At 49.9% G+C, this 15,042-nt stretch overlaps 1 protein-coding gene across 2 annotated transcripts in view; it reads right to left on the bottom strand.

The window, feature by feature from the left end:
* The window catches only part of Acan (aggrecan), a 59,515-nt gene extending 51,249 nt beyond the window's left edge, over positions 1–8,266 (bottom strand). For both annotated transcript variants that reach the window (XM_021643743.2, XM_060367394.1), the window contains exon 1: positions 7,839–8,266. The gene's annotated coding sequence lies outside the window, so the exon portion shown is untranslated. The remainder of the gene's footprint in view (positions 1–7,838) is intronic.
* Between the last annotated feature and the right edge of the window lie 6,776 nt (positions 8,267–15,042).

The following is a 15,042-nucleotide window of genomic DNA, read 5'->3' as shown; positions in this document are numbered from 1 at the left end:
GCTGAAATATCAAAACTAGCTACAGAAGCCAATGAGGGTTGGTTTGGGGGAACCAAGTGGGTATCCTGGGGTAAGGATATTGGGGAGGAGGACGATGCCTTGAGATAGGGGTGGAGGAGCTCCTGACTGGTTCCTGTGGGCCTGGGTGAGGGTGATGGTATGAATGGGGTGACAGAGGCAAGTGCTAGACATGACACCTCCTTACTGGGCTCTGGAGGCATTGCTCACCACCCAGCGGCGCTATCCACAGACAGGGTTCAGCCCCAGTTATGAGGTTTGGAGGGGCTCAATTCTGCAGCAGGACTGGCCTGAGGCTCCCATCCCAACCCCACCCACTGACAACACTGAATGCTCCTCCTCCCTTTAGGTTCTGAAAACAACAGCAGCAAGAGGAGCCAAAAGGAGTGTGGAGTTCCCCCCCCTTTTAAATAGAAGGTGGCTCGTGTGAAAAAGAGGCGGGGCCCAGCGTACAGGAGTGTGGAGTGAGCCTCTCTCTGCCCAGGGATGGTAGAAGACTGAGATTTTTTTTTTTTATTTATTTTCATCTTTGAGAAAGGGTCTTATGTAGCCTTGGCTGATGTCATTATGTCACCAAGGATGACCCTGAAGTTCTGGTCCTCTACCTCTGGTTGGCTGGGTTTACAGGCATGGACTGTCAAACCCAGGGCTTTGTGCATGCTAGGCAAGCACTCTGCCAACTGAGCCGTACTCTCAGCTGAGGGAGACTGAGGATTTTTAGGCCACCTGCAGGGCCTGCCTCTTCCCTGGCCTGCCCCTTCCGCCCGGTGCAGCAGCCTTCCCTGCCACAGATCTGCCAGGTCAGCATTTCTCTAGATTGAGTCCCTCAATCTGCCTGTAGGAAGAGAGAGCTTTTAGTTGGCCACATTCTGCTTGAGAGACTTGAAGGAGATTCCAACTCTTTGGCACCGAGGGCAGCCCGGCAGGAAAGCAGCCTGCCTAACTTCTGGATCTCCCTAAGAGGTGACAGCCTTTTTAATACTGTCCATTGTCTTTGAAGGCATGTTTTATAGAAGCTATCGGGGGTGGTGGTGGCAGAAACCTCTGTCTTGTTCCTAGGGACAAAAGTACTCACTTAATCCAAGGTCAAGAGCAGTTGTGCTTTGGAAGCGAGGCTCTGTCTCTGGCGTGGGAGGTGGAAGGTGACTTCCCCCTATTCCCCTGTAGAGAACTTCAGAATCAGCCAGTAGACTCTCAAGGAGAGACTCAGGCTAGAAGAACCACCAGAAACGATGTTGGAAACCAGATTCCAGTGGCCGCCTCTCATCCCACCGTGGAGGCTGACTGGCCATCTACATTAGATGGTTCTGATTCCCAAGCTGCAGGCTACCTGCTCTCTACAGCAGTTCCCTCTCAGTGTCTGGTCAAGTTGGACAACATCCATCAGGCCTTAGGGTCATCCAAAAGTCTAGCTCTTCCCCTCAGCCGTCCACATACGGCTTGGAAGGAAGGCTTGGAAGATGAAGGGGGGGGTGGGGTGACCCGATGAAGAACATCAGGCCAAGGATCCAGGTTCTGTGGAAAAACCCTCTTCCATATGACTAGAGTGCTGGCCGGGACCGGAACACCTGCTCTCTAAGGTGGGTAAGGGCCTGGGATGCTGTGCTTGGACCCTTCTCTACTAAAAGATTTTATTCCTTAGCATGGCTAAGGAGCCAATCAGGACATGGAGGGCAGAGCCAGAAGGTGAACCAAAGACGAATGATGGTGGTGGCCCCAGGACTGTCTGTGCTTAGGTTCTTCTCTCTGTACCTTGTGTTTTTGAGAGAGGGACTCATGTAGCTTAAGATGTTCTCAGATTTGCTATGTAGCTGAGGAAGATCTCCAGCTCCTCCTGCTCCTCCTGCTCCTCCTCCTCCTGTTTCTCCTCTTGCTCCTCCTGCTCCTCTTGCTCCTCCTGCTCTTCCCTCTCTTCCTGCTTGAGTGCTTGGGTTACAGGTGTACACTACCATACTCAATGGAACCCAGGAAATCATAATGTCAGGCTGGTACTATGGTAATCAGCTACAGCATTCCTAAAAAGGACTTAGTCCAGGCTGACTTCGAACTCTTGGGATTAGAGTCTTGAGAGCTGGGCGATAGGCCTGGGTCACCACATCTAGCTATGACTGGGTTCTGATGGGACGACACTGTAGTTCATGTCCCCCCTCCTGACACTGCCTTCAGGTGGCTTGGGGGAATGAATGGAGAACAGAAGCTTGTTTGGAGCTGAGGCTGTGCCAAGAGCAGCTCCCCTTCATTCAAATGCCCCCTTTCACCTCCCTGCCAGCTTAATTAAGAAGGAGATGTGGTGAATATTAAAAACCCTCTCTGCTTTAATGTCTTATGACTCTATGAAGCTCAGGTTCAGGGACCCTGCGTGAGCTATCAAAATCCATTCCTTTGGCTACTGGCTTTCAGTTGACTCTTAAGTTAGAAACATCATTTCTCAGAGTAGCGGTTTAGAGAGGCCTGTAAGGAGTTCCTGGTCCCAACTCAGTTGTCTTTTCTGGATCTGGCCTGGCCTCAGCTCTGGTGCTTCCCTGACCTGCTCACCCCCCACAGGGATCCAACTGTTATGTCTTTAGTGAGCTTTAGAGGGCGCTGCCTCCAGGAGAAGTACAGAGAAATCAGAGTCTGCCATTTTTGTGGGGGAGAGGGGAAGGAGAGCAAGAGATGGAGAACCGGGCAAGTGAAATATTACCCATCTGGGTGTTACAGGTCTTCTCTTTGTCAAGAAAGAAATTTAAAGTGTAGTAGTCTGTTTGCTCATGTGCTCATTCACTCACTCATTCATTCATTCATTCATTCATTCATTCATCCACTCACTTCCATTCATCAGTCAACTCGTCTAGCATGTGTGCCTGGCACTGAGTTAGACAGAGACATATAAAATCTCTGCCTTGGTTTCCAGGCAACCCTGTAAGGAGTTTCATGGACATTGGCTTCTTTCAGGGTCTCCATTTGTCTCGTTTTACAGATAAGCAACGCAAGGCTCAGAGAGGTGAAGAAGCTGCTTCTGTCACACAGAGCTGGTGTCCTGTGACTCCAAATTAGTAATGTTTTTACTGCCCATCCTGGACACCTCTGGCTTCTCACCAGAGCAAGCCCTGGTGGTCTTCACACTCTCTGCTGCATGAGAGGGAGGCTGATCCCATGCACTCCTTCCCCTTCCCCAGCAGAAAACATTGCTGCGGCAACCAGACCTAAACAGAAACTTCCTTTGACTTGGAGGTCACGTGTCCTCACCTGCTGACGCTGTAACTTTCCACAGCAGGACCTTGAGAAGTCTCAAAGATAGCAATGGCTGAGATTTTATTAGGGTCTACTTTGTGCCAGTGTCTTTAGCTCCTTTATCTTGGACCCACAGGTCCATTTCACAGATATAGAAACAGGCTCATAGGGGTGAACACGTTGCCACAGGCACGCAGCTAAGATTTCAACTTTCATATGGGCAGTGTTCTTTCTGTTGGGCCCCTGAGGCCCTGCCTTCTCCGTACTTCCCATTTGTTGCCTGCTACTGGCTTTGAACCAGATCCTCCCCCTGGCTTCTGGTTGCCTCATTCTGTTGGGTGTGGCTTGACCCTATGATGGAACAAAGGTCTAGAGCCATTTCCCCTACCTCTCAGGTTTGGCACCAGTGACATTTTGGATTCTGTGTTGCATGCATGTGCATCTATGTGTGTGTGAGATGATATCCTGTACATTAAAAAGTACTTGGCAAATCCACTGTGCTTTCTTCATAGCGTGTGGGTCGCCTTTCAAGTAGTGACAACAGAAATGTCTTTAGGCATGTTAAGGAAGGGGGAACAAAAGAGCTCCCAGTTGAGAACTACTCTTTTATAGAAGTGAGGAGCCAGGGTCAAGTTGATAACAGCTCCTGTTCCCATTAGATCACGAAGGAGAGAGAACAGGATCAGCTACATATTGAACCCAGTATATAGCAGGTACTCATCAATGAATGAATGAATGAATGAATGAATGAATGAATGAATGAATGAATGGTAGCTGTAGATGTAGAATGCTGTAGATAAAACCCTGATGTTCTGCATCCTTATACAGATCCTCACAATTTGTGCTGGGGTAACCCAGGTTCAGTCCTTCCCTTCCTTTAGTCCATTTGGCAATCTCTGAAATGAGGATCATTGCAGGCCTTGAAGACCTGGGCATTCATGGTTTGGAGACAGCTAGGAGCTGAAGATGTTTTCCCTAGGCTGGGCACTGCAGAACTGCCTAGCTCTGTCTCTTTCTTCCTCTTGCTCTCCAAGTCAAATCAACTACAGAGACAGGGACCCCCCTCCCTCCATACTGGACCCCCCTGCAGGAGACATGGTTCCTTTTCTGGGTGGATGTCATGGAAGGAAAAACGGAGCCTCAAAGGTAAGCAAATAGCCAATTCGTGATGTCCAGCCTCACACCCCCAATCCACCTATTCACGAGTTTAACAAAAGGCTTCTTTAGGATACACTGTAAGGCCATTGAGGAGGCAGGGTTGCCTCTCACACACCCCAGCCAGCCCACAGGGCCAGCCCTCCAGCCCTCCAACACACACACACACACACACACACACACACACACACACACACACACACACACACACAGCTGCACACAAGGAGGCTCTGAGTTTTTCAAAGTAAACTCAACCATTTCCGTTCTTGCCCTGGATTCAACTTTTGAAAAAAGGAACCGTTTTACTGGTTTTCCTACAAATTTCCCCTCTGGTCCGGTACTCTTCTCGCCCGCTCTCTCTCTCCAGACTCTTCTAACAGCCGTCCTTAAAGGAACCTCTACAGCGATTGCCTTCCTATATTCCTGGGACACAGGAGCCCAGAACATGACTCGCTGAGAGCAGGAGAGAAGCACTCTTGTCTCTCTGATGTTCTTCTACACTACCCCCACTTCTCAAGACAGCACTTACATGCACGCCTGTATACGGGGGCTGCCTTCCAGTCTTGGTTCCTCTCTGACACCAAGTCTTCCCTTTGCTGAACTGATGCTTCTTCCCCGTCTCCAGGTTCTACCTTTAGCTGCCTCTAGTCTGTCCAGGTACTGGTACAGGTACAGCAAGGACACTCCAGTGCCTTCCACCCAGAGTCACGAGGCGGGAACACCATTGCTACTGGTGCCTGTTTCTTTTTCTCCTTTTCTTTCTGTTCTCGAGTTATATTTGTAGCCCTTGGCTTTTGACAAAGGCTCTCACAATGAAGCCTGTGGTTGCCTTCAACACATTATATAGCCCAGGCTGGCTTTAGACTTCCAAAAGATGAGATTCCAGTGTGCCATTATACTGGGCTGCAACTGGTATCTTCCGAATTTTTATGGACTATAACTTGCAATAAGAAAAACATTATGCAAATATGAAATATATGTATATTTGCACATATATATTATGAATACACATACCCTCATAGAGGGCTGCAAAACACATAACAGAGTGAAAGTTTCCAGAAATAATTCTTGTCCTTACTACATTGGAGGCATTATAATATTATCTACTACTTCATTAAAGCCGCCGCTGATCTGGCATCACAGCCTGAGGTTGGGTAAATCTTATAATCAGTCACGGATGCATGACACTCCAAGCCAAAGTCTGTGGGCTTCCCTAGGCTCAGCCAAGGCTCCCCTAATGCCCAACCAGCAGGGCCTGGGAAGGAGCCAGTTCTAAAAGGTATCATTAAAAAAAAATCCACACCAAAACTCGAGACATACAGTCTCTAAGAATGTTCAAAACTGGCACTACCCAGAATTTATGATTTGTGACCCAGTACAGAGGAAGAACTAAGCTTTGTAGTGTCTGTAGAGGCTTTGAAAAGGCACCCACAGTATGTCCTTTAATCTTTGAAGAGATCCGCTGCTGCAGGTCCCCACTTCTTATCCTTTTTAGAGACGGGAAACTGAGCCTCAAGGAGGCTCAAGACCTGGACAAAATCCATGCAACATTAAGCGGTTGGGTTCGAGTGCTAATCTGCCTTTACACCATCTCAAGAGTTGCGTCATCCCTTGGACTCCCCCTTGCTGTTTGGGACACGGGTCGCCTTTGCAGCCCAGGGTAGATTCACACCAGGTAATCAGGATACCCTCCATGCAGAGAGGTAACGATGGCTTTCAAACGGGAAAGAAAGAGCCCCAGTGTGGGCCTGATTAAGACCCTCCTGGGAAAATGTAAGAAAACCGCAATTACTTAATACTAAAATGAATAATAGCAAAACACTCCCTTAGTACTTGTTGGGTGTTGGTTGGGTATAGGCCCTTTGCTGGGGTCATCTTATCTATTAACTGGGTGCCCACTGAGCCACCGCTCAGCTCAGAGCTTGGCCTCTGCATGGTACTCTGGAGAGAGTGCACAGTGAATGAACAAACCACTCTTGGCGCTAGAAACACCACATAGTTATATTTAAATTCAACAAGACTTCAGGAATTCCAGCATTTCTAAGAAAGTTTTTTCCCCCTTTTGATTTTTCTCCCTTCATCTAAAACGTTTTAAGTGGGGCTGGAGGGGTTGCCCATTCTGTAATGTTTTCTTTAGGTGAGTAGGATCTTCTTGCACTTGGTAACTGGCAGGCCAACACTCCAACCTCCAGAGTCCCCTAACTACCCTAGCCCGGGACATATAGGTAACTTGATGACCCCTTGTCATGGTAACCCAGAGGCGAGGAAGAAAGAATTAAAGTGGAGACTTCTGGTTCCTTAAATCAAGTGGTGGAACTGACTTCAGCCTAAAAAATATAGACCCTATCCCTGCCTTTGTCCCTAGATCAATGTCCTGTAGAGAGTCATTGCACTGCTCTAGATTCCTTTCTATGGGATGGATGCTCTTCAGGGTCTAGGGTCGCAGACACCAGCCCTGCAACACCCAGACGTAGAAGCACCATAGTAAGCTAACTCGTAGGATCTCGCTCTGGTTGCCTCAGGCTGCCCTCCGTACTCGTCCCCCCAACTGGAATTAATATGCCCACCAGACCGCACAGGGCCTGAGCTGCTAGGTAGTGGGACTCTAAATGGATGCCCCCTCTGGAGCCCAGCTCCTGATTACTGGGATTGGCTTGTCTGAAAAGTTTGGGCGGGATCCTTCCTCCTGAAGGAGACAACCCTCCCGGCCCACAGTTTGCTGACACGCTGTCACCCTGTCACCCAGCCCCGGAATTGGAAGGGCTGCAGGGAGGCCCAGAAATGGAAAAACTGCCCGGGAGACAGCCGTACCGTCCCATCTCCTCTCCTCTTTCCACCTTGGCACATGCCCTCTTGAGAGCCGACAGTTATTTCTGAACTTGGCTTTGGTCTTTCCGGGGAGCAGTACCCCTGTCCCAGGTTCTGCCAAGCTCCTCCCAGCTCTTCCCCACCCCTTTGGGTGTTCTGAGACCCCTGCAGTAAGCCAGGTGGACCCAGGAGTTTTCTCATCCTTGCTCCGGTATCTGCTGCCTATCTGACCAGCTGTCCTCATAATTTTGCTGATTCCCTGGTCAGTTGGCTTTTCCAAGTCTCACGGAGCACCCAGAGGAATGGGGGTGGAGGTGGGAGTTCGGGGTTTGAACCCACATTTCCTCGGCTTTAAAACTGCTCCTGGGTCTGCACTTCAGTTTAGCGTCCCCAGACCCTAAGCTTGAAAAAGCTCTGATCTTTCTTAATTCCGTGTACTCGGAGCAAGAGCCCCTCCACGTGTTCCCATTCACTTCTGAGTCAGGGCAGCAGCTGAGTTTTGCTCAACTTCCGTGTGCATGGTCGTGAGTACCCAATGGGGACACCGAGGCACGCCACCCCAAGCACATAGGCGCGTGGCCTCAGCAGAGTTCCCGGACGCACCGGGGCAGAGCTCCTTCGGAGAGAAGGAGACCTTTCTTTACCTTGAAGAATTGGACTCGCTCCTCCAAGAACTTCAGTCCGGTATCCCCGGCGGCGAGGCTGCTAGGGATTCCTGGGGGCTGCGAACCCCGGGTCTTGCTGCGCTGCAGCGGGATGCTCTGCGCGGGGTGGGGTGGGGGCGGCGCACCCCTCCTCCCGCCGGCGTCTTCTCCGAAGGTCCCCTCCGGCGGTGGCCGCTGTGGCAGCTGGGCTGACTGGGTTTCGGAGCAGGGTTGATGGAGGGAAGGGACACAGAAAGGTGCCCGGAGCCCCCTTGGCACCTGCGTCAGATGCTGGCCGGCGAGGGTGCGGAGAGAGAGTGAGGGACCTTGAGCGGTGCTGCGCGCGTCCTCAGCTCTGTGAGCCCCCTCTGGCACCGCGGGGAGGTAGGTGGGCGGGAATGGTGCGCGGTGACACATACATAGGGGCAGGCGGGGGAGGGGAGGGCACACGCGAGGGGTGGGGGCGAGCACACAGGGAAACCCCACCCCCGGGGGCCGGTCTACAGAGGGAGGGGAAGGCAGGGACGTCCGGAGCGCGCTGGACCCGGCCTGGGGACCGCGCTCAGCTGGGGTAGGCGCCCGGAGCGCAGGGCACGAGAGGAGCGCGAACGCCCCGTAGCTCCCGGGCCCCGCGGAGGAAAGCCGCGCGGGCAGCGCTGGAGGGCCCGCGTCTGCATTGCGGTCGGCAGCTCCGCAGTCCAGGCGGCCCCGGAGGGCTGCGCCCGCAGAGTGCCGAGAGCACCCGGCTGGTGCTGTTAGGGGTGGCAGGCAGGGGCTCCCGGGCACCTGGCGGTGATTTGCAGTTGAGCCCTAGAGAGACGAACGCGAAGGAAGGCGCAGGAGGAACCCCTACTCTGGGGCTGCGATTTGAAAGAACCCTCATGGAGCACTGCTGGAAAGTTTTGGGGGTGGGGTGCCCTGAGACCCCAGACGAGGCAGCCATAGAGGCACAAGGCACAAGGGAGGAAGGGGAGAGGGGGGAGGGTATCTTCAAAAGTCAGCATAGACCAAGGACATCTCAAGCAGGAATTTGCTACCGCCTCTATGGCTCTCTTTAACAAAACTGTTTTCTGGTAAAAGAATTAAAAAAAAAAATCAGGAGTCTGAATACCTCCTGTGAGCTAGTTGCAACACACAGTAATTTTACTTTCTCTAACAAAATTAGATTAAATTAAATATTACAACATCACCCCTCAGCTCCCAACGATGCTCATACGATGGAGCTTAGAAAGGGGTGAAGTCGCCCACCAAGCTGGGGTCTAACTCCAAACCAAGGTCACCTCTCGGAGCCACAGGAGCAGCTGGTCAGGCTGCAGTGCGTTTGGGGGCTGGGGCTTCAGACTGCTTTGCTGATGGCCTTGAGAGGAAGCTGGTGTGCTTCTCATTAAAACACCGTGGCCTTAGGCGTTGTGGAAGTCTCCCGAATCTTCGCGCTGGGCAAGAGGTGGCTTCTTTGCAAATGACATAGTACAGAGATAAAACTGACCACGTGTTTCCTTGATGGAAAGGTCAGAAGCGTTTTGCCTCAGTCTCCCCAGGCTGTTGGAATTGTGTGGGCATCTCATCGGCCAGCTGTATTCGGGACTGGCCCTGGCCCAGAGCATCCTCTGTACAGGGGTTGAAGCCCACCTTCCAAGCCTGACAGCTGGGCTGTGGCTAAGGTGTTCTGTTGGCTGGCCATTCTCTCCCTGCCTTCTTTTCCACCTGTACATTGGCTGCTCTGGATCATGCTCAGCAAGTTTCAGAGCAAAATGTCTCCGAGGCTAGAGCCTTCGCTTTTAGAAAAATGGAGTGAAATCTTATGAGTTGCTGGGCTCGGAAAAGGAACTTTCTAGAAACATCAATCTCCTTAAAAATTTTAAATTAGAAAAAAAAATTTTTGGAGGAAATACCGGTCTGTTAAATTCTAATGCATTTCTCATGTCCTGTTCTGGGTGACAACAGACTGTTCTTCTCTGCGTGTTGGGATGTTTGGCATATATCCTGGGGCACCTTGGGTTGATAAACAGCAATCCGAGTCAAGGATGAATACTCATTAGGTAATTCACCTTTGTAATGAGGGGAACAAACATTAACTGATCATCTCTGAGTGTTGATGAACAGACAGCTGTCATTTTGTATATGGTGTATGTTTTCTGGGGCCACGGGCTCCCAGGTACACACTAAGACACGGAGACTCCAAGGTCACCCATGGGTGGTAGGGGCAGATTGATGTGGCATCACACTGCCTTCAGGAGGATGCACACAGTTCAGGATAATGTCCGGACACTTTGAAGCCTGGGTTCCAAGAACCAAAGTCACGACTTTAGAAAGCCCTGAGTGGCACATAGACACTTGTCCCATCCAACTCTGGAGTCCCATTCCTTGGGCAGTCTTTCTGGTGTTGTTCATCTGTTCTCTGCTGGAACACTTACTAATTTTTCAGTACGGCTTTGCAGTCAGTTGGTGTCTTTGGCAAGCCAGCCGATGCCACCTGCTGTCACTGATAAGCCCTGACCTCCTCTCTGTGCAGTGTGTGTGGTCCACAGACTCTCGTGCCAGCTGGGAGCTTGTGAGAAACACGAGTCTCAGGCCCATCCCAGGACTCAGAATCTTTGCTTTCCCAAGATTTCCCAGGTATTTCACATACTAGCATGTGAGATACGAAGCTGAGCTGTTGTGATGACATCACTCAGCCGGCCATGCGATCACAGAGCCATAGAAGGAGCGGCTCCGGGTGGTGAAGGCCCCTTCTGCTAGCATGCTAGTAGTCTCCATGGCACCCCATAGGCTGGCAGCATGCTTTGCTCAGATTCACCCACGAGGTTTGACCTTTAGAGGCCATGCCTCCTTTTCTCATGGTTTCTGGGTACTTATGAAGCTCTCAGGCTCCAGAGCAGCTCGTGTGCTCCTGTCTCAGTATGAAATCAGCAGTGAACAAAGTGGGTCCATTTTCACCCTTTGCCCACATCCCTTAAACCTCTTGTACGTGGCCATTGTCTCCATATTTAAATCAGCGTGTTGTTTTCTCTCTCAGCATCTCCTTCTTTTGGGCCGGGCATCCTTGCTTCTTTCCACCCTTTCTCGAGATCTCAACCGATCTCCACTGGTCTATAGAAATCGTCACTCAGTGAGTGAAATCTCACCGCGTATGAAATCTGCACTGCCCCTGAGAAGGTGGTTTAAAACGGAATTCAGTCTGTTGATAAGTTCAACCTGGGGTGGGGGTAGGGTGAAGAGGGCCTCACTTCCTTTGTCTGAATCCTGTGCTTTTAGTTTGTGCAAACTACATCTTTCAACCAATCTTTCTGATAGTCTTATCAAGGTTGAGCCTGCAACTTCCTCACCCAACCCACTGTGACCCCATGTCTTCCCTAGCTTGTCCTGGTATGAGGAAGGGGTGGGACATGATCTCTGTTGTTTTTCTGTGATCACCCTCATACATTCAGCTCACCTCTCCATAGAATCTCAGTGCTATGTGATTGCTGTTGCTTACTGTTGCTTTCAGTAGCACACCTTCTATGAAGGTCACCACCATATCACCCAGGATAGCACCTAGGGCCAAAGCCTAGAGCAGGACCCTGGAGGCAGTCCCCCCCCCTAGGATGGCACAGCTCCATATTCTGGTTGTTATGGTGATGTAACAAGTCCCCCCCCCTCATTTAGTGGCTTAAAACAGTAACAATCATTTATCATCACTTGTGCTTTCTACAGTCAGAAATTTGGAGACACTCAGCTGGGTACTTCCAGCTTGGATTGTCTCATGAGGTCATACTTAGTGAACTGATAGCTTTCCAGAGGTTTGGGGACCCACAGCTAAGGTGGCTGGCTCACACGATTGGCAGGGTAGGGCTGGCTGCTGGTTAGCAGCCACCAACCATGGTGAATGACGTAGAGGCCTGGCAGGAAGGAAACACTTCTGTACCCTTTCTAGCTTTGGGGGTCACACATGTCACCTCCACCATATTGGATGGGTCCCTAAGACCACCCCTGAACTAGTGCAGATAACGGTGTATCAAGGAATGAAGATTGCTGGAGGCATGTTGGTGGCTCTCTTGTACTCTCCACTGACTCTTAGAATACAGGCAATCTCCCAGGGCACTGAACTGTGTCACCGTAGAATACTTTGCTTCTGTTTCTTACAGGGAGACACCATGTAAAGGCCTTGTTAAATGTGGGTCTGAGTCACTAACAGAATTCCATGGTTGTATCTGTCCAGTTCTCAGTGTAAGCAAGCAGTCCAGTGTGGCTTTTGGGGGCAACACAACACATCCCGGTGTCTACAGGACAGGTACCCTTAGTGAGTTGCATCAGGCTATCGATGGACCTCTTTATGCCGCCCTTCACAGCTCAAGGAGTTTGGATCCTTAACTCTTTTCCCAAGATGGTTTGTTTCTGGATGCCTTGGTCTCTAAAATAAAGTTTCCAGGGCTGGTTGCTGGTGGCAGGTGTGGACTAGCCAGGGAGGAGCAAAGATGGGCCTGTCTTCCTTCTTATACCTTGAAACATTTGGCTCCTCCTTTTGGTCACATTTCAGAGCAATGTCACACCTTCTGTTCGACATTAAAACTTGGAGATAATTAAAATCAGACTACTGGGGCTGGGGAGACAGCTCAGTTGGTAAAGTCTTTGGGGTGCAAACATAAGAACCTGAATCCAATCCCGAGAATCCATCTATAAAACCCAAGCATGTGGCATATACTTGTAAAGCCAGGGCTGGGAGGTAGAGACGGGAGATCCCTGCAGCTCTCAGGCCAAACAACCTCTTCTGCTTGAGGAGCTCCAGGCTAGTGAAAGACCCCATCTCAAAAGAACAAGAATATGATGCTTGAGGGATGATTGACATGACCCCCGTACAGTCACCCTACGTACCATACCAACATACAAATAAAAATAAAATAAATAAAATGAAATTAAACAATTTTCACTTAGGTCACAAGAAAGGGTGTCTTGTCCATGTGAGGCCACAACATAGTTAGGAACAGGGCAATTCCTTACAGCCTGACAGCCTGGCATGCAAATTTCTGTTTTGTATAGCACTTTGGGCAAGCTTCTTAATCCACTGGATCATTTCCAACCTATAAATGAAGGCATCCCAGAGAATTGTGAGAGTTAATGTAAGACGGGGACTCTTGGCCTGGACCTGAAGAGGGACTGGTCTGGGTGCAGAGTGGTCGATTTCCTTCTTTCCTAGTCCCTTACAAACCTCTCTCAGTATGTGCTTTGCCTTTGGGGCATGTGTGTGTGTGTGTGTGTGCACATGCTTTCTTCATTTGTAAAAGAAGCTAAAAATAAGGGCACAGTAAAGATAAACACTGGCTGTTATGAGACGTAGGTGGGGGGGTGGGATGGGGGGATGGGTTGTCGTCTTTTCTGGAGGCAAAGGGCCATAGAAATATAATAAAGAAAACCCTCTTTAGGCCAGAATAGTGCCAGGAAATAGAGCCTCCTGGTCCCCAATGGCGTGTTTGAAAAGTGCCATTTTATTACTTTAACACTGTACAAGTGAAGAGGGAAATGTTCTAATAATAAAGAACACGGGGTAACTTAATGAAACACTTCCAAGTCCCCACGTGTCTGTGTGGAACAGTGACACACGGAACAGGAGAGCGTTGTGTCACTGAAGACCCGGGAGGGCATGCCTGGGAAGCTGGTGTTTTGGGACGCGCTGGTTTGCACTTTCTCTCTGAATTCATGCTAGGCTGGTCTTTCAGCAAAACCCTGCAGTTTATAAATGGAAACCACAGCAAGTGTTTTTACTCATGCCTCCTCCACATATTTACTACTGAGGCTCCCTGTGAAGGGAGTGGGATGCCGCTGTCTTGGTTTAGGTAGCATCACCGTCACCGCCCCCAGCATCGGCACCAGCATTTCCCAGGCAAGTCTAGGGAAGGAGGAGTGAAACTCTGTAGCCTTCACCTTTCAGCTGAGGATCTCATGTAGGGACGTGCTGAGTGGGGCTCGGCTGTCTTGGTGTATATGGCATCACCATCACTCACCTCACCACCCTGTTATCACCACCACCATCACAACCACCACCACCATCTCCCAAGCGGTCTAGGCGAGGAGGACTGGGATTCTGTGTTCTTGAGTCGCTTACTTCCTATGCACCCCTCTGTGGCTCTTGAGAGCCTGTTCCCTCTGCCCTGGAACCTAAGGGTCTGCCTCCCACACCCTAGGCCTGAACTGGCTCTTCGATATTTCCTGAGTCCTGCTCATCAGAATCTCTTGGGCCTGATCACCCAGCCCTTGTCATATTGGGCCTGGTGTTTTCATCTTCTTTCAGCAATGAGCATCGAATATTTTTTTGAAAAATCGTTATAGATTTTCACATACAGATACAGAATACACACTGAAAACCACGAGGTGGTACAAATACATACCTCCATGTACAGGACGTATAGGTAGCAACTCAGCAGTATAAAAACTGTCTGCTAATTGATCATGCAGCACACGTACGTAATCTCATCACTTGGGAGACTGAGCCAGAGGAGGGTCAGGAGTTCAAGGTCAGTGTAGGCTACATGAAATCTTGTCTTAAAAACAGCAGCAGCAACAACAAATACCCACAATCCAATGTAATATTAAAATGACCCATTAATGTGCAAACCTGCAGATATCTCTTATCTATGCAAAACTTGGCACTTATTTCACATTGCATGTTTCTTGAGATTTTTAGGCGTTGTTATTGCTGCATTTGGATTTTTTCCTGTGTATTCCTTTAATGAGGGAGAAAAAGGAAAAATGGTAGTGTTAAACAGGATTATCTTTTATCATTGGTTTGCCTGTTTGCCTCCAAACCTCTCTCTGTTTTGAACAAGGTCTCATTCTGCAGCCCGGGCTAGCCTTAAACTCACGATACTCCAGATTTAGCTTTCTGATTGATGGAGTGAAAGGACATGCCCACCTAAGCCAGCGCATGCTTTAACATTTTTGGTAATAGCTGTTTATTGAGTACTTACTATCTGCCTAAGGTAGGCACTGTACCCAGCCTCCTTTCCTTCCCTTTTCTAATACTGTGATAAATATTGTATGTCCTGTGTGTAGAAAGCATCACAGTCCTTTTTACTAAGACTGGAGGCGAACAGAAGAGTGAGGCCTCCCACTCAAAGGAGACACCATTACTCAGCTCTCACTAAAGCCACCCCTCAAGACCTCAGGCTCACTGTCATCCCATTCCACAGTTCCTATAGAAATAGAAGTTACCTGGGCTCCCTTTTTGTGA

The sequence above is a fragment of the Meriones unguiculatus genome, chromosome 14, assembly GCF_030254825.1.
Source record: "Meriones unguiculatus strain TT.TT164.6M chromosome 14, Bangor_MerUng_6.1, whole genome shotgun sequence".
Classification (NCBI taxonomy): Eukaryota; Metazoa; Chordata; class Mammalia; order Rodentia; family Muridae; genus Meriones; species Meriones unguiculatus.
This window is presented reverse-complemented; position numbering and strand designations above follow the sequence as displayed.